This window comes from Lycorma delicatula, chromosome 1 (assembly GCF_047948215.1).
Source record: "Lycorma delicatula isolate Av1 chromosome 1, ASM4794821v1, whole genome shotgun sequence".
Classification (NCBI taxonomy): Eukaryota; Metazoa; Arthropoda; class Insecta; order Hemiptera; family Fulgoridae; genus Lycorma; species Lycorma delicatula.
The window spans coordinates 181,536,781-181,557,827 of NC_134455.1; the positions used below are offsets into that span (position 1 = coordinate 181,536,781).

The following is a 21,047-nucleotide window of genomic DNA, read 5'->3' on the forward strand; positions in this document are numbered from 1 at the left end:
TTTGTAGTCTTAATTTTTAATATACCTAAAAACAAGTTTAATAAATATTACATTAGTTAATTTGTTTGGTGTGTGTATTTTAATTAGTTTATATATATATATATATATATATATATATATAAACAAATTAAAATAATTATTTCTTATTAAAATAATTAATTGTAGATAATTTATTTTATTTAAGTATAAAAATATTAAAAATTATAAATGATGATTTGTTTGTTACAGATATACAAGAATTCTATGAGCTGACATTGTTAGATGATACAAAATCAATTCAACAGAAGACAGCTGAGACAATTAGAATAGCCAATAAATGGGAGGCTAACGACGGGCCTATCACCTACGTTAATAATGATGTAAGTTTTTTTTTAATAGTTGTTTGTTTTTCTCTGTTTAACAAAAATTTGAAAAAGAGAGGTAGTTTTATTTTTCATTTCCTTTGACATGTAATTTATTTGAAATGTTTTACTCTGTCCGTTGTATCTTAATTTATCAAACGAATTTTACAAAGTTTTAACTGATTTAGATGGTTCTTTATTAACATTTTTAGTGATAAATTGATGATGTTTTTTTAATTTGCTTTAACCGTCTTAAATAGATAATTTATAAAAGTTTAAATAAACTAATTAAAAATTATGATGTTATTTCTATTTTATTGTTAATAGTTTGTTACGTAGTATTCAACTTAGAATCTGTTTTCATACTAACAAAATACATTATTTTCTTAGTGAATAACAAATTAGGAAAGTTTTATTCTTCTCTCACACGTATTGACTGAAACATTTACATTAACAGTACAGTGTCACATCTAGTGAAATTTTTTTAACATATTGTTAAAAAAATTGCCATATATTTCATAATCTAAAAATACACACTCTAACATTCAGCCGTTAACCTTCATTTAATTATGTAAAACCATATTCAGGAATACTTTTCAAGCGTGACGTAAAAAAATATCTTTTTATAAACAAATTTTATTTTTATTTGTATAATACGATTAGCAATAAACGACTAATATCAGGTGCCCGGGAAATTTTTGCTGATTTTTTATGAAAAGTAAAAGAAACATATTCCTGTTTGTTTTTTCTATCGAAAAGTTTAAACACCTCTTGTTTTAGATCAGTTATTGTTGAGTTGCTTGTTCTTTATATGGTTAACTAGACTCATAAAAATGTAGAACTCTATTGATTAGGAGGACTGGCAGATGAGGTGGGTGGGACATAATCTCCCATTCAAGTTCCACTAACGTGGTATGACTCATCTTTTCGTTTGAGGTCAGGCGTTATTTTGTTGAAAGAAAACTTTCTTCCTGTTACCGATCTTGGCTGGTTTTTCCCGTAATTCTCATTGAACTCTTTCCAATTGATCACATTAGTAGTGGTAGTTTAACCTATTTTTATAAACTTATGATTCTTGCAGAAGTCTACTCATAGCAATATTTTCCTTAGAAATTAGCAAAATAATTGGTGTTTGTTAGCAGAGTCATTTAGAGATAATCAACGATCAGATCTTTTGAAATCTTACAACACGATCATTTACTAATTGCGTTGCCATTCAGTCAAATAAAATTTTTATTTTTTAACCGAGTGTATTAAGAAATGCACGTTGGATGCCGCCACATCTTGTTCTCAGGTATGAAACTACAGGGCACCCATTCGCTTAATTTCCATTCTTTCCTGATGAAAATATGATCTAATAGTCTATCCATTAGCAATAAATGTACTTGCAAGTTTTCTTTATTCTCTAGATTACAGTCCGATCATTTATTCCTATAAATTATGGAAAATGATCTTCCAGATCGGGATACTATCACAAGGCTCTCATTACTTGAAACAAACTTTTGGAACCGATTTCGAGCAGTTCCTTCCTTTAATGTATCTAATCCAAATTTCATACGAATCTTTTGATAGGTTTCTAATGCGAGTTATAATTAAGTATACAAGTTAAAATCAAGTACGTATACAAGCAGTAGGTATAACAAGCACGAATAACTTGTCTTTATACGCCCTCTTGTCGGCAAGCCGAAATGAGGGTGTGGGATAATGTAGTTTAATATTTACTGCTTAACATGTAACAATTAAATTATTCAGAAGGCTCGTATTGTTCGAATTATGTATCTTATGTAACCATTATTAATCAGAAAACTGGTAGAGTTTGTACCAAAAATGTTCGGTAAAAACTTTTTAGGGGAGCCAATATTTATATTAAATAGCCATATATTTTCATATTGATGTCTTGTGATATTTTTTATTGTTCATCAATATTTTTAAAATATTAATCATAGTAAAAAAATATTATTTTCATTGCATTTTTCTCTTGCCTACAGTAAGAGAATATGATATATTTGGTGGCGTAATACCAATTTAACTTGTTTTATTATAGATTTTATCACATAAGGTACTGATACAAATTTTTCAGGTTATTTGTTCTTAACAGAAATTTATTCATCTCATATAATATAATTAAAGAAATTATGTTATTTTTTTTATTTTTAATTTAAAATTTTATTTTTTATTTAAATTTTGAAATTGTTACCAGGATGTGGTAAATCCATTTGCTGAATAATAAGTGACAAAATTCAGGAATTTAAACTTAAAAGGTTTTGGTAATTTCAAAATTTAAATAAGAAATACTATTTGTTCAGTAAAAGTAAAAAAGGTATTGCTGTAATTGCAATCATATTTGGGTGTTTTATTTATTGAAATAAATGTACATTATAATCTATGAATACAAGTCATTTGAGATTTTTTTATGTGATATGGAAAACTAAGAGGAAATTATACTAAATAAAAAAATAAATTATACTTGTTATACTTTGTAGCTGTTTTCAGTATAGGCAACTGTGAAGTGACTGAACTCTTCGAAAAGTTATGATTGCCATCAGTTTTAACGGCATTCTTCCACCTTCCACATTCCATTTACTATACCTTTGTTCCTTAAAATTTTGATATTATGTTTTAATATTGTTTTTTAAAATCATAGTTCATTGCGAAAGGAAATTTTGTATGTTAACTGAGAGATGAAATAATTTAAAAAATCAAATGGAAATTGAAATTGAAACTAAAATTTATTTTAAAAGAATAATTCGGCATGAGATAAAAACTGTGGGTTCTTGAATGTACTTATACGCTATTTTTTTTTTTTAATATTATAAAATGAAGACGTTAAATATCCATGCATTATCATAAAAAAAACAAACAGGCAAAAGAACCAGGTACCTGTTATGCGTAATTGACCGTAAGTCCTGGAAAGTTTTTAAAAGTTAATTGAAAGTCTTTAGAATGAAGCAGAAATGAACGAGGTTATTTTGGTATTTTGGCAGAATAATCTCCAATTAAGTATTATTTAATAATACATGCTTTTCCATTTCAATTGGACGCCTAACTCTTTTGAATACCACTCTACAGCTGCAATTAGGTAGAATTTCATTGTAACCGAAACAACAGAAAAACACCATTGCAGCGACGTGTACTGTTCTTCTATAAATTAAACTTTGCTAGTATTTTAGACATTATTAGACCTAGAATTCTGTTGCTATTTATATTTTTTATCAATGGTTTATAATTATTGTAGCTTTTTTTATAATTTACGAAGTAAAACAAGCTTCGAAAAATCTAGACGTTAGATGATTGAGGTACAGATAATTGAGAATTGTTTTATGCGTGTTTACATATGATAAAATGAATTTATTATCTTTTTACTAGAATAGATTGATGTTTGTGTAAAATTGTACTTGTAATTACAGATTGTCTAGAATTTACTGGATAAAACAATATTTTGCTGGAATATATCATTTAAATTTTTGTCGGACAAGGAGGTGTGTGGGTAATCGTAGTTACAAAACAGCTTTTAACGTTGATATTTCTACGATGTGAGGCAGAATTGTTGTCATTTATGCATTCATATTTTACCTGGAAAATGTCATATGTGTTTAAATCTGAGGGTGATTTTTATTCATATGTTTCACTGTATTTTTGCTAAACAATTTAATGCTTTTTTCCTTTTGAGATCTATAATTGTTTGCTATCATGTTTTCTTTTATTAATGTTAAATAATGTAATGTATATTTATTCTAAAGACAGGAAGAACTTTGAAAAGAATTATTCGCTAAATAAATATATGACAATTTAATCGATTGATATTTTAATATCTCAGTAAAATCTCTGTATTTCATCAGCCACCTAAACGTGTAAGTTTGTCTGTTTTATATTTTTAACCCATTATAAAAATGAAAAGAGAATATTTACTGTAATTGATGCCTCATAAATATTTCCTGACGAGTTTGAGTTTAATAACTTGTTTGAAAATGTGGTATATTAAAGGATAATAATGTATTTCTTCCCAATTCACTTTTCTGTTAGCCTGTACAATCTGTTATTTAAATATTCTTATTTCGGTTAGAATAACTGAAGGAAAATTAAAAAAATGTTATCTCTTATTTTTTTTAATTTTCGGATCGATCTACTAGTATACATTTCAATATTGCAAAAACAAACCAGACATAGATGAAATTTCAGTGAACTCTATTTGGTTAAAATAAGTTTCAGTCTAAAATTTTGTTTAAATTATTTTAGTAATTCATGCGTAACCTTGTATAAAAGAAACAACCACAAAATATCTTAATAGTCTGAAGATGATAATAGGATGGACAAATTAAAATAAGGATGGAATTTGTTTACAATTTATTTTTTTAATGACGGCAAAGATAGCATGAAATAAAAAGCATTTTTACCAATTTGTTTAAAAAAATTGATATTTTAATATCTATTACTCGTTGTACGAGTATGTACAAAAATCAAGTGGCTTCTATGAGTCTGTTACTCTTTTATGCAAAAACTACTCAACCGATTGAGCTGAAATTTTTCTTGAACATAGGTTGTTACATGAAAAGAACGTGGGATTACTACCGTTACGAAATTTCTCACCGTATCAATACGGAAGCAGTTTTAAAGAGTTACGGTAAAAACCAAATTATGTTCCTTGATATTCAATTCTACTATGGCCAAACCATTGGTTAAATAGAATTTTTGACCACTTAATTATTTAATATTAAAGTTTTCTACAAAACATGTCTCTTTTTATCTTTTTCAATATCTCTTTCTGTTATAGAAAAAAGTAGCTTTAAAAGTGCGAGGTTGTACGCCGTACATTCCTTTAGAGAACTTCAATTTCAAGCGCCTCCAGTTTTCACTTAAAGTTGCTTTTACGATGATAATAAATAAGTCACAAGGGCAAATGCTTCAAGTTGCTGGTCTCCACTTGAATTGATGGTTCTCGTATGTGGTTTGCTACAGTCTCCTGTGGGAATAATATGTACATATATACTACAGAGAGAAAAGCTTTAAACATTGTATACAAGTCTGTTCTTCAGATTATGTTGTTATATTGTTCACACACTATTAAAAAAAAAAAAAAAAAAAAATTAAAATTATTATTAAAAAAATAAAAAGAGAGAAAAAACAGAGAAGTACGGTTATCGGTTACCGGTTACCTCCTCGTGGTTTTTGTCGAGTAACACTAAGAACCGTGTAAAATACTTTTTTAGGAAGGACGGGTAATAAACTATTACTACAAAATAGAGGTCGACTATTCTGAAACCCGCATACTTAGAACACTTAAAGTTTCGAGTTCTGCGCCGATAAAACTGCTCTGCAGAAATGCCAAAACACTATGCTCACAAGCTTGGAGATAATGAACACAGAGGGGCTCCAGGCTCTCCTCTGTGACCCCCGTAATAAAATATTGTGGGTGTTCTGGCAAGACGGGAAGGACGAGGGAAGCAAGCCCTGACCGTCTAGTACAATATCGAGATAGTGCTGGCTAATGAATTACTTTACTTGAATACCTAAGAAAAATGTTAAAAAATTGTGTATTAAATGTCTGATATCAAGAAAACATTACCAAATTTTGATAATAAAATTTCAATATAGCTCTATTTTCTGTATTTCATTTCCATAAACCATTACTATAGAAATAAAATGGCATTGTAAAATAAAACACACATGAATCTTATTTTCTTCCAATAATAAAATTGTGCGAGAAATTTACCTCTGAAAATGTTTTACAGGTTTGAATTGACTGGTAAAGTAATCATCACCTTAATCAGCGATTCATTAGGTTTTAACAAACATCGCTGTAAAAAAATCTCAAATTGTTATTTGCACGATCTATATTTATAAAGAAAACTTAATGATACGTCCAAGTAATGAACCTAATTACTGGAGTAATTTTTTTGTTGTTAAATTATAGACTAATAATTATATAGTCATTTTTAGTAAATTATAAGAACGTAACTATATATTACTAAGGAATTTAGTGAATATTTGTAAAATAAGCACGTTTAAAAATTTATTCATTTATTATTTTTATACAGTTTATATTATATTTATTTATATTACATCAAAATTCAAATATTCTCATTTTTCCAACATAGAAAGACATACATAAACGGTATTAAGAATAAAGTTCTACTTATTTCAAGAAAAATGAAGTGAAGAATATTTTTAAATTATTTTTAAGTGAGAAGAGCGTAACATAAAAAAAGGAAAAAAAAATAGAAAAAGCTCGCCTAACTTTTTAACTTTTAGTTAAGAATTTATCTTGTGATCTTTTTCTTATCATATTAAACTACTCGTGAACAGAACAACTTTAAACTTCGGCGGTTACAGTAAAAGTTTTATTATGTAATTAAGGCTTTACTTACGAATAGAAATTATGTAACTCCCTAGGCGTGTCGGTCGAAATATGCTCACAACCTGAGCAACCTTTCTGTATTTCTGCCTCCTATCCTCATCAAAACATCTTCGAAATCATCTAACCATCTCTTTCTCGGTCTTCCTTTTCTTCTACCATCCGGTATTTTAGCAAATACTTTTCTAATTTTTCTATCCTTCAGCACTTTTTGTATATTCTCAACCATTGAATTCTCTTTGCTTCACACCTGTAACAATATCAGGTTCTTGAAACAGCTGCTCCAATTCTACATTAGTTCTCATCATTTACTCATTTCTCTCTTGCACTGGGCTGTATATTTCCTTGAAATTTTTCTATATCACCTCTGCAAGTAATATTCATTATTCACTGTAACTATCCATGTTTTTGATTCATACATGACTATGCTTCTAATCACAGTTTTATATATTTTTAATTTTCGTATTTTTGCTGGTGTTTTTAGTATTCAGACATTTTTGGAAATCATATTAACATCTATTTTCAATTGCAAAATTTTTAAGTATGTCCGTCGTACCGAGAAATTAATCTTCATTAAATACTATTGGGCGTTGGCTTATTGTTTTGAACGATTAAATAAAGTTAAAAAACATTAATCAAAGACAAAAAATTCTTACACAGTTCAGAGCAACAATACCGACTTTTCGTTAATTTAATCTGGTTTAAATATTTTAATATTTTTCTTTTAATTTGGTTTAATATTGGTAGCAATAGATATCACACATAAATAAACGTCAACGTTACAACTTGCAACATCATAACGAACCACGCTTTTAACTTGCCCCACTCAAATTTTGTCTAACTTAAATTGAGCGTAACTCAAGAAAGATTCAATCGATTTTCATCAAATTTTCATATGCAAAACTTCAGATACTCTACTAGAGCATAACTAGGTTTCAGTAAAATTAATTCAGCAGTTTTTGGAGGTTTTTAGCCAAAAAATTTGTTCATAGGCTTATAAATATATAAGGAAACCCCAGTTTAAGTGAAAAGTATTATCGTATCCCTCACACCTCAAACCATTTTCACCAACCCCATTCTTACCTTACGACCGAAAGTAAAACCGTACTCTTCTTTGAAAATACTGTAAAAAAAAGTAATAATAAAAATACGTAGACAAATCACCTACAAAGTTGCTGTCGTCTTCATTCACGGTTTAGGTAACTCAACTGTTTCGACTCAAGAAAAGTGTACAGTGTATAAAGTTCTTCCAAGTTTCCCAGATCTATCTACACTTCTTCGACTTGCAGGATTATAAAACATGGCGATCTTCGGAAATTTATTATCATTCCATCCAGTGTTATCGTCAGTTATAAGCTGTACGGCCTTACCATTTAGTTTATTTCTGAGTATACAGTCAATTTACTTATATATTCAGTTTTATTTTTCGTTTATAGTGTATTCTACCAGTGTTCTAGAAAACTTACAACTGGACTGTCAGAGGAAGTTTCTTTAAAAATTAAAAAAAAACAAATCATCGAAGTCGGTCCATTTGGTGAGAAGGGAAGATCTAGAATATAAATTAAAAAATAAAATAGTTGAAACAAAAACCGTCTTCTATTTCGAAGTTTATTAAAAACAAGTTTTAATACTGTATAAACTCACTTCATCAGTCAATACAACATAATTGTTCGAAGGCAAATTTTTATTTTGAGTTTAGTTTGGTATCACTTATTACTATATGTGTGTCATCAACAAAGAATAAAGCAGTTATTTGTTTAATCTATAATTAATTTATCTCTTCAAAACTGTATAGCTGCATAACTTTTTAAAAACTTCAACAAAAAAATTTGTAATATAAATTACATTGCAGATGTAACTGTTCAGTAGACAGTGTCTTCGTTTCTCAACTTATTTTTAGTTTTTAATTTTCTGTTTTAATAATTGTACATTTATATTTTCAAATATTATTTAAATATTGTTTACAGATAGAAAATCTTTAAACCTCTGCTGTATTCATTTATTGCGATGGCACAACGGAACATTCATCCAATTTGTAATTATAAGCTTCACTGAATAAACTGAAATTAAGCTACTAAATGTATTGTATTTAGGAAACATAGCATTTCACATTACTAAAATTCTCATCAATAAATTCATTGAAAATTTATTTGGATGAATAAAGTACTAACCGTTGTATTTTGAATGGTTTTACTTTCCGTCGCACGCTTTTGCTCAACGTGGACTCTCATATTTTAATTTGACTGATTGAAATAAGTGTGTGGTTGCGCGCGCGCACACACAAACACACACACATATGTATGTATATATATATATAATTATTGTTAATATAACCAAGTATTAACAATAATACTTGTTAATAATACTAGGGTATTCTGATTCCTTCGATTACACACATAAAAAACATATTTACGCGTTTAAAGTCTAATCACCATTAATAGGTGATTGATTGTACGCCTACGTTTTTTAATGATTTTTATTTACTAAGGACAATTTTTATTTATTAAATATCCGAAATTTTACATTGATTTTGAATCAGTTTAACGGGGTTGAATTTTGATAGATTATTTTGAGAAACATTATTAATCGTATACTCATATTGACATTTTATCCATCGTTTTTTTTTAAATTTTTAGTTTTTTCTTAAATAAATTACAGTATATTTAATGAAATTTTCTTTTGTGTTATTGTTTGCTATTATTTTATTTCGTTTGCAAGATTTTATTGATTATAATATTAAAAACAAACATGTTAAAATAATTCTAATTTTGTGGCTTTCAAAGAAAATAATTTAAATTTTAGCCCTATGGTGATTATAATAAATTTGGAGAATATATTAAAGAAGAGGCTATTAAGTGGGTGGCAAAATTTATATTCCTGTTTTTTTCTTTTTTTTATTATAATATCATTCAATAATTAAAAATACCAATAACTACAAAAATAAGTTTATTCATTAAAAATGAAACTAACGCTACTTTTCACCACAATATCCGCTACATTTAGGGCCAGTACCATCTTTCGGTGAGCTTTCTTCTTCTTATAGTAAAGAATTACTCACATTGATGTCTGAGCCATTCTTGGCCATCTCATTGTTGCCAAATAAAACTCTTGAGAAGAAAAAACAATTGGTGCTTTAAGATCAGGACTATAATAAGGTGGATGTGGCAATATCTCCGACCCTACTTTTGAATAGTTTCTCTGTGTCTTTATGGAAGCAGGCTTATCATGTATGAGAATTACGCCTTTTGAAAGAGAACCGGAGGGGTTTCTCTTTATTGCGTATTTCGCTTTACTTTCTAGCATGCTGCAATTGTATTCACTGTTGTTTGTACTTTTATATTCCAAAAAACACAATATATTATGCATTTATAGTTCTAGAACATCGAAAGTATCACTTTTTATTAGCCTATGCATGGGTTTTAAATCTTTTCTTGGCGGACAAATACGGATGTTTTCAAAGTATGGAATCTTTGGCGTTTGGATTCTAGCTCAAAATGATGAATCCAAGTTTTATAATATCGCATTCGTATTATGCGATCGAAAAAGCATTCTTTATCTTCCAGCAAAAACTGCTGTTTAAATTCTGAACAAATATGTATTTGGTGTCTGTGATTTTGAATCAAGTGTCATCCGAATCCACCTTGTACATGTTAAAGTAATTCAGCTTATCATGGATAATGGAATGGGTAATACCGGTACTCGCAATAGAAATTTTTATGTGATTATCCTTGAAAATAAGATCATTCATGCGATTTTGCAATGCATCTGGCAAAATTTCCACCGCTACGTGAAACTCGGTAGACTTGTTTTGTTCAATTGAAACTGTTCGATACAGTTATAAAGATTTTCACGGTTAATACACTTTTTATATTTTAAAATCCGCGAATGAATTTCAGCCCCTTCAGAAAATAAAAATCTTATCGCAGCACGGCAGCTGAAATTTTGAAATAAACAAAACAAAGGAAATTGTTTTCGAACAACTCATATTTTCTATTTCACGAGATGCCAACTTAAACAGAGAGAATTAGTTTATTTTATTAAATAGTTTTTTTTGTTGTTACCAAATTTGTGTTTAATTACTGAACTACTTTCGCATATTTCAAAAAATTAAGGAAAAGCTCCACAAATAGTTACGTTAAATTTGTGTTTTATACATATACATTTTTTTTAAAATATTACAACCCTGATTTCAGAAGTCTTTCAAAATAATCTATTTAATGAAAAAGAAACCTATTCAATTATATAAATTTTAATTTTTGATGTAGGCTCGAAGCAGTTTAAGAAACAAATTATTCCATCTTAATTTTACATCCGATAGAAAAAAAAATTGTAATTTAATTAATAATTTTTTAAATGTTTAGAGTAGCTATTCAAGTTGATTTTATAAATTCTATTTCTTTCTAAGCAGTATTTTATTTCAGAAATTATAATTTTTATTCAATGCTAGCTCTACCGGCCACGCTTCGCTGTGGCACATTGTGGTTGCATAGATGAGAAATGAGAAACAAAACAAAGCATACGTTTCATAGAAGTTTAATTTTGCAATACTTGTGGATATACAATATTTTTTTGTTTTTCCACTGTCTGCGTAGATATAAAGGCTATCTGGTTTTCCGACTCGGGAACACGCAACATACAGTTGCCCATGTGAGAAGCAATCCGCATCTAAATCTAAACCACACAATTCTAAAGATTGACCTTGAGCTTTATTGATTGTGATTGCAAATGCCAATCGAATTGGGAATTGCAATCTTTTAAATTAAAATGGTGTATCGGTCGGGATCATGGGTATTCGAGGAATGAGGACATCTTCACCTTTGAAAGGCCCCGTTAAAATCGTTGCTTCCACTACGTTATTCATCAATTTCTTAACTGCAAGTCACGTGCCGTTGCAGAGTTTTGGCTGATTAATATTCCGCAACAGGATAATTGGATAATTGTCATTTTTTGATCGAACCGTTGCTAGAATCAATCAATAATGAGGAATGTTTTCCCAGTTCCTCCTGGCGCATCCAAGAAGAAGGTCCCCCAACTCCGTCATTTATCATTTGCATTATGCGATCATAAATGCCTTTCTGTTCACGCGTTAATTTGGGAATGTTTGATTGGACATATGACTGAAGATCACTAATGTTGTAACTCTGTTCACGACGTAAATCCACATCAAATGAAGCAATCGCAGCTCGGGTGGGTACTGGCATTCCCAATTGCCTAAGAACTTTAATTGCAATAGCAAGCACTTCAATATTTATCAGAAAAAGGTGAGATTTTGGTAAAAACGCGATTCGTAAAAAAATTACACGAATTTGAATTATTTAGAAATAGTTTAGCGGTGTATTATGTCCTTTGGAGGAGAATTCGGTTATTCTCTTCGACAACGCTTCTTATCATTAAACGAAAAGAATTCCAGCCGTGTTATAGGAAAACAATGATATCAAAATGTGGCTTAGTTCAAAAGGAATAATTTTTGAAGAGGTTTAAGTTAATATTCAATCATTGCGAAGGGTTTCGCGTATTAAAAGTAATTATAGTCTGTATAAAATTGGTTTTTGACACACAACGCCATATTGGTAAGTCGTGTTTTTATTCGGCTCCTAACGAATATGTTTGCCGGCCTCCGTGGCGCGAGTGGTAACGTCTCAGACTTTAATCCGGTGGTTCCGAATTGGAATCCCTGCCAGGCATGGCATTTTCATATGTTACAAATCATTAAGTTTTTGGTCATTATGTAGGGATATTATTTTCTGTGTATTTGGTTATTTCGACTTTTTTTGTTTGCATAGTCTTAAGTCTATCTTGGCTATAAGAAAGTTGGGTGTTTTCATTTATTTACTGTAAGTCATCCTTCTTGGTGGGTTTCCTTTTTGTTTTGGTGATTTTTTTTTTTTTTTAATAAAATACAATGTCTTAGCTGTTAAATATAATTCAAAGAAATTTGTTACTTAATCAGTTGTGATTTTGTTTACATTGGCAACGGCCATACGGGCTCTTTGTGATTGGTCGTTGTGTTTGACAGCAGCCATCATGCATTGATCTGATTGGTTTTCCTTTGTTTACATTTCATCTGATTTATTAGCATCTTATTTATTAAAAAACTGTACAATTAAAAATAGATAGATAGATTTATTAAAAATAGATGAAAAGAATTTTTGATGCGGGTTATATCGTGCTAAAATTTGAGCTCAATCGGTGCAGAACATTTTGAGTTTTTGAAGTCGTACACAAAGGAACTTAACATTTATATATATATATAAATGTATATAAACAAAATTGATAGATCTGAATGAAAACGTCACATAACGTAAAAAAATTTGCAAACATTTCCAAACGCAAGAACCGTATGTTTTGAAAAAAAGAATAAAAGCAGTCTAGGGCAAGCTTCATTAAATAAAAACCTTTTGGTGAACAAAGTTTAATTGTTATTATAGAATATTAGGCCTTTTTTTCCTAATCTGGAGACAATTTTCTACTCATTTAAAAAAAAATTTCACTTGAAAATGGTTTGAATACCAGAACGACATCAGATTATGTATTATTACGCTATAAAAGTCAAGTATTACATAATCATAACACAGAGAAAATATAAAATTATCTTCACATCATCTTTGTCGGTATATTTTTTTAAATATTATTAGAGATGTTTTCTTACGGTATCATTGTTAGAACCTGTTTCGAAACTGTAAAAAAGTTTTCTCTTTTCTAAAAAAGAATTATCGAAGTAGTGAAGTTGGTCGTAACTATGACTTAAACTTAAAAACACAAAAAACTCATTAATAAGATAAAATACGTTGGGTTGAATAAAGTTTCTCTTTTTTACAACCCGATTAAAAATAGTACAGCGTACAAGAAATTCTAATTTCTGCTTCTTGAGGTTAAGCGGTTTGAATTTACTGATTTTACTATTACCAGTATTTATCAAGAAATAGTGTATTGAGAATTTTTACAGTAGAATGTGAACAAAAGATAATAAATATTATTGTAAAGAAAGGTTATACTTATTTTTATTATTATCAGATAATTTATATTTAAGAACACTGTTAGGGTAAGTTAAAAAAAAACTCTAAGAGGATCATATAAAGTAAATAAGAAACCCTTTTTGTCCCTACGGTGCCATTTCTATTAAAACATTTTAAACTTTTATAGTATGTCGGTGAGAGGTGTAGAAGAAGGTATGAGAATTGTAGGACGGGTTCAGGGTGTAAGGGAGGAAGTGAAACATTCCTAATATAGCAACTTCATACCGGTTACGCCTAGCAGACATTCCCTTTTATCCAGACTGTATTTTATAGGTAGGTACGTCGTGGAAATATCCAAAGTTCTCCCTTTATTATTTGAATAACCTATTAAACAATTTCCTTTCTTAATTCCATTTCTAGTTAAACGGTTTATATTACATAATTAGTAGTAACCGTTGTATGTAGAATAGTCGAACTACATAACTTAAATAAAGGAACTGTTATTTTCGTAATATTGGAAAATTAGTATATTCAAACGCTAATATATGTATGTAAATTTATACGTAACTAATAATTCCTTCTGGATATTTATGTTTAAATCAGTATTTATGAAAATGTCACGGTTAGTAAAATTTGTACAGATAACTTAGTTGGTTGAGAGTAGAATAAAAATGTTCACTAAGATATTATTAGGCGGTAAAACGATGTGTAATTATTTTACATGATGAATCACATGGGCATTGAGCTGCTTAACTTGATAAAGAGTAGGATTTCATGTTGGCGGACAGATATTACCAAGTTTCTTAAAATATTACTTATCAGAGGGAAGAGTGCTGATTACATACAGTCTCGTTTACGCAAGTTACGATTCTTGCTCTTGTTGACGGTTAAACGAAACTGTAAGCTTCAGGGATACAACAAAGGTTTCAAGACTGGAATTGGTGACCGGGGGAGAGTTGGTTTCCCGCCGACGCCGTAATAGTGTAAAAAGAAATTGATTTCTGAAATAGTTCGGACTCCCGCAGTGTTGTCACCAAGTGTTGCTGGTTATTTTGGGTTTATGTTTTTTTTTGTTTTTGATTTTATTTTGTTGTTTAAGAGTAGGTTTTGTATATTTTTATAGTTTGTGTTCATAATTTTTGGTTCATGTTTTTGTTTTGGTTGTGTACAAGTTTATATTTTGTGTTTACATGTTTACTTTGTGCTTATAAAAATTGAGAATTTTAATAAGCCCTCATTAAGAGCTTTTCAACGATATATCATAAGAGATACTTGTTTTCATTGGTTCCAGGGTTATAGCCAATTAAAGTTTTAATTAATGAAACATTTAGATCTTAGGGGAAGGCACATCGGTTCGAATCAGATTTCATCTCTAATTTAAATATATTGATTTATTAGTCAATATTATTAACCTCTTATTGTAAAAAAAATTTACGATGAATAATTATTCAATAACAAACAAAAAAAAAAAAAAATATGTTTTAATGAAATAAAATGTGTACTTTTCATTTTGAAAGAGGGTTTAAATGTAATTTATAGACGTACAAGGAAGTCATGTGTTGTCCACATAATATTTTTTACGTAGTTATTTGCTTTATACAAATATTCTAAACTTATAGTTGAAATTTCATTTATGTTATGGACATTATTTTACGACTATTGAGTCGTAAAATAATAAAAAATATAAAAAATATAAATAAAAAAAATTAACGAAAGACTGTATATTTTTTATGCAATTGCAGAAAAACATTCTTTCTGCTAACGGAAAAAATATGTGGTTTTTTAAATGGGTTTATTAAAAATGAATTTATCAAAAACATATTGAATTGGTCAATTGGTGAAACTGAAAGATAGTTCCCATTTCTGCTACGCGTAAATATTATGCTGTTATTCAAAACTATTTAATTTTTCTGGTTAGTTGAGTTTTTATTAAAAGGAAAAATGATAAATAGTTTTATTTTAAAGCACATTCGTATATCAAAACAGGTAAAAATATTAATTATTTTATAAGATTGAATTCTATTAGCCCCCAAAAAAAAGGCTGTTTTTTTAAGAAGCTACAAGATACAGTACATTATTATATAATTACATAATTTACTGTCAATATATGTTTCTATTATAAAATACATATTTCATAAAAAAATTAATATATATATATTTTTTTTATATTTGTATATTGAAAATCAAAAAATATGTTAAGAAATATAAAACCATTTTTGATCATGAGAGTTTTCGTGTTTCAATTAAATATGTAGAATACATTTTTTAAGATGAATATTGCTGATAGCGTACATAAATGTCCTGGAAGTTTTTAAAAAATATTTCAGGAGCTTTTAGCCTGGATGAAGGAAAAATTACATTCATCTACAGGCCTGTTTTTCTGTTAACTAGCAGTATGTGATGAACTTTATTATTAATAATAAAATTTAAAATTATTTTTTATAAACTAATATCTGATATCAGTAGAAATTTAAGTTAAAAGATGGGCGTACTTTACTGTTAAATTATGAGAGAAGGTCGTTCCGCTTTCCGAATGTACGTGAGAGGAAATCAATAAAGTGAGTGTGAAGTAAACAAGTAGCTGTATAGGGAGTTGAACGTGAAGAGGGAGGTAGAGGTCAAGTCGACGTGACTAACTGAAAATACATTTTAGGTGGAAAATTTGATACGGGTAGACTTGAAGGATTAAGGAAGATGGCGGCGACAAGGTGACAACTTTCTATGCAATGAATAATTTTGTTAAATTGTTAAAAGAGATGAACACAGCAAGATTAAGTAGTTAATCTAGTCGATTTCGCTCGATTACGCACTGGTTCCACAATGTTTACCGTACTGTAAAAAATAATTGTAATAAACTAAACTTCGATTTAAATTTCATTGTTTTTGTGTTGTACACCTACCTAATCTAGAAAACTAGGAAGAACTACTTTGCCCCATAGAATGAGTACTTAGCACACCCCCATTGGACCTTATACAATGTAATCCAACCAAAAATTATTGAAAATATTTTGAACTATAATTTTTGACTTATTAATAAGAAATATTTTATAGAATGTACACTACATGTAATTTGTATAGAAAATATAAAAACAAAAGGTTCAGTATTTTATTTCTTAATTCTTTAATGAAATTTTTTTCTGTCTTGCTGCTTGTAAATTTTTCTGTAAAATGTAAATTGCAGTGTAAAAACAAAATTTTAGAAGGAAATGGTAAGCGTCATTATATACAGTTGTATATACTCCAGTTACATATATTGTTTTTTTTTTTTTTTTTTTTGTATTCAGAATTAAACCTGGGGAAAAAAGAATATGTTGTGTACAGTTCGCTTACTGATAGATAATATATACAAGTTGCCGAGGCAAATGATAGTTTTGTTGTGATGTTAATTTGTGACCTCACAGGGGAAGACATACTCCGTTTGACAGTTTCGGTCGCCACGCCATCCCCTCCGTACCTAGCCATTATGGACATTACCGGAAGTCAACTTCAGTACCTCGGCAATGACATCTTTCAATCTAGCCTCAGCCAGGATGCTACCGATGCGAATGCCACAAACGACATTCACATGGGTGTACTACTAACGTAAACTCCAAACAAGACACATCTAGCCAATTATCGAACAAGACTGAATGACTTTCTAAGAACGAAGGAACTGAACTCTACCTACCCAAAAGGTAAAAATGAGTTCGACCCACAACGATTCATAAAACGCAACATAAAAACACTAAAAAACATAACAAGAAGAATAAATAATGAAACATAAAATATAACTAACAAAAAAAATTCGATAATCAAACAGGAACAGTTTAGCAAACCATAAAAAAAAACAATAAAACCAAACATAAACACAAAGAAGGAAAGTCCAAGCGGAACACTACACCCCTTCAGCGACCCTTTCTTTCGCCAAACAATCATCCATTCGGCCCGGCTTTTCCAATTATCACGGAGATCAAGTTTCTACGTAATAATATCAAGCGGACAAATGGTCTTCGTGCGCATTAAGTCATACCTAGCGTTTTCATATATCACAAGATAAGCATCGTCCAATAATCCGCATTGTGGACACAAACCAGAGTCCGCCAGGCCGAATTTCTGTAGTCTGTCCCGAAAGCGCCATGATTCCCTGAAAAAAATTGCGTAATATATTTGTTCGAGTGTACCCAAGAGGCGGGAGACCTCTTTAGTACACCCAAACAAATCAACATTAGGGAAAAGGTCATGCGTATAACGCCGACACTCTGTCCTATTCCATCTGACCTGCCACAGGGCTACACCATGCTGTTCTACCTCCTTTATTTTCTCCGAAGTTAATTCACCTGACTTCTTAACAACATAATGCTGTTGCCTCTCAGATGCAATCATGCTGACACTCGTAGGGAAAGACACCTCCACCTACCATCTGTTCCGACCCCTTATGGGTTTACTGGAGGTCATCTTCGAAAACTCGGCTTTTTATATATTCCAGTCCACCTCGGCCAGGATACCACCGATGCAAATGCCACGAGTGACATTCCCATCGGTGTACTGCTATTTAATGAACTCAAAACAAAATAAAAAATAAAAAATTAATTATTTGAAATAAATGTTACTTTTGGTTCTGATCTACAGTAGATTCCAGGAATTTATCAATTTATTCAAAGATTTTTGGTATGGTCAACCTACTAGAGGTCTAGTTGTATGCGCTATTGTATTTTTCTGACTATTTCTTTTAGTATCGTCACGGAACATGTTTTTGATAGTATGGGGATCACGTTAAGGAGCAGAATGCGGGTGAAAGATCCGAGAAGGCGTACGTATTTTCGTAGTGTTTTTAGTGGTCGGGCAGGATAAATGAAAGACTGTGTTATCGTTGCTGAAAGTGGTAAGATTAATCTATTCCTTACTGATGAAGAGGATATGAGACTCATTTCTTTGTTAATCATGGCTAATAGATCATATGATAGATAATTAAAAGGATAATCCAGTTGAATCGTAATTTGTTTAATGACGGTTTCCTTAGGGAGAGCAGGATAATTCAGCACTTTGGAACTTCAAGAACTTAGAAGGACGGAAAAACAGTTACATTAAAGGAATTATTATGTGAACGGCCTTTTTAAACTGTCTACAAATTGCTAAATTGTGTAGCATTTTTCAATTTTTGTCGTGAATTATTTAAAAGAAGCCGTTATTATCTTGCTGTAGAGATGGATCCGATCCTGATAAAAATATTTTTCATGTTCTAGAGGAATGATTGAATCATTTTCATACAGATACTTGTTGGCGCAAATAATTACTTAGCTAGCTATAAATGATAAAGTAGCTTTAAATAAATCGAGTGGCATTAATGAGGAAGATTAAGAATCTTTTGATCCTTTATTGTATAATTCCTCGACTAATGTAATAAAATACAGAGCGGGAGAGAGACAGAGTATATATATATATACCTATATATATATGTATTTATTTATTTATTTATAATAAAATAACTAACCAAGTTCATTAACAAGAAGCATTAAATGAATTAACTTTTAACATTTGTTACTATTAAAATTTATTATTAACAATGGTATTACTGACAATTCAGCTTCCTAGAAATCAATATTGTGCTGAACATTGTTCTAAAGTTTGTAGTTACGAATTATTATTTTTATTATTAATATTATTATTATTTTTATTATTAAAATTATTATTATTTGAGAAATTTATGTATGTCTTTTTCTACATATACTATCTCCATCATTATAATAGCGTAGTAGTCTCTTTTATCCGGAAGTTCTGGGTACGATCCCCTATTACAGAGGACGTTTTTCATCAGTTAGAAAATTCATTATCATCAGATGAGTTGTTATTGAATAAATAAACAGGTAATTACACTAGTTTTAATTTAAAAAAAATTAAAACTAGTGTAATTACCTGTTGATTACCGTAATTACGGTAATCAATACCGTATTACCGTGTTATACCGGTAATCAATACCGTATTACCGTGTAATACCGGTAATCATTACGGATTACCGTAATTACCGTGTAATTACCGGCATGATTAACGAAAAAGTATGTATGTGTTACGGTAAATTTGAATAATCCGGTGATTCTGCATAATTACCGTGAATTTCATTAATTGCCTCCAGTGTTAGAGAATAACATAATTAGACAAGAATAGCGAGCGTAGGTTACATTTGATTACTTTGTACGTATTTGAATACTAGATCGTGGATATCGGTATTCATTTGTTGTTTGGGTTCAATTGGTTAATTGAAGTGTATGGTTATACATTTCAGGAATGGTTGATCTGAGACTGTACCAGACTACACTTCATTTACATTCATACATATCATCCTCATTCATCCTCTGAATTACACCTCAAGGTGGTTCTTGTGGCTGAACAGCAAAAGAGTAAGGTTATGTCAAACCAAACATAACCTACGCTCGCTTTGCTCGCTAACCTCAACTGATTAACAGTATGTTTTGATTATTTAAATAATAAATTCAGTAATTGTAGCTTGTAGTCGAGTTATTTTAATATTTAAAATATGTTAATATGGAGAATATGTAAAATGACTGCTACTTTACTTTGTAATTACTACTCTATTGGAGACAGTTAATCAAATTCATCAGTAATGATACATAGTCACCGGATTAGTCATTTTTTCACATCTGTAGTTTCCTCCAAACTGGGCGCCCAGAGCTGGACATTCAATTAAGCATAAACTCAACTCCGGGGTGTTTCTTCGCCTCAAACTACCCAAAAGGGAACTCCCCACCGGAACTTCAGTCTTGACGCCTCGACTCTAGTGGGTAATCCCCAAAGAGATCCTCCACTGGAACCATGGTCTTACATTCACGCCAATGGCATCTCAAATGAGTCTCCACCCGATCATTGAAAACCGAAGTCTTCCACCGTTCCAGGGTGGAGCTGTCCCTCAAAGACACCATGCCGTTCCTGTGAAAAGACAACTCTTGACCCAGATGGATCCATCTTGCATCCTCAACCTCCGGGGGAATGACCGTAACTTGTAGAATGTACATCGTGGCTCCTGCTTACAATCTTTACATATAAGGCCACCCTTACCACACGTAAAACAATGGCCACTTCTATCTGCGCCATTACAGAACTTGACACTATGACCTAGATTCCAGTATCTAAAGCAGTGTTCATCGGAGGCACGCTGCGTCACCCGACAGGCAACCCACCCAATGCAAACACGCCCATCAGAGAGAAGTTTTTTTGTAAGGATGGGCGGCGCAGCTAATGTTACTACTTGCATCGAGTCGGCCACATTGGTAAAATATCTTTAGTGACCGACTCACCAGTTATTTTACGAATTTTCTTGATAAACTCATTCTGCGTCGTGAGAGATCCTCCCCCTGGCCCCTTCCGTAAGGAGAGGAGCCTGGTTTCACCCGGCGACACTGCACC

General features: G+C 30.5%; 1 protein-coding gene across 1 annotated transcript in view; it reads left to right on the forward strand.

The window, feature by feature from the left end:
• Nucleotides 1-232: 232 nt before the first annotated feature.
• Nucleotides 233-21,047, forward strand: part of dlg1 (MAGUK family member discs large 1) — a 1,479,687-nt gene continuing 1,458,872 nt past the window's right edge. Inside the window, exon 1 of the mRNA XM_075368120.1 lies at nt 233-359. The gene's annotated coding sequence lies outside the window, so the exon portion shown is untranslated. The remainder of the gene's footprint in view (nt 360-21,047) is intronic.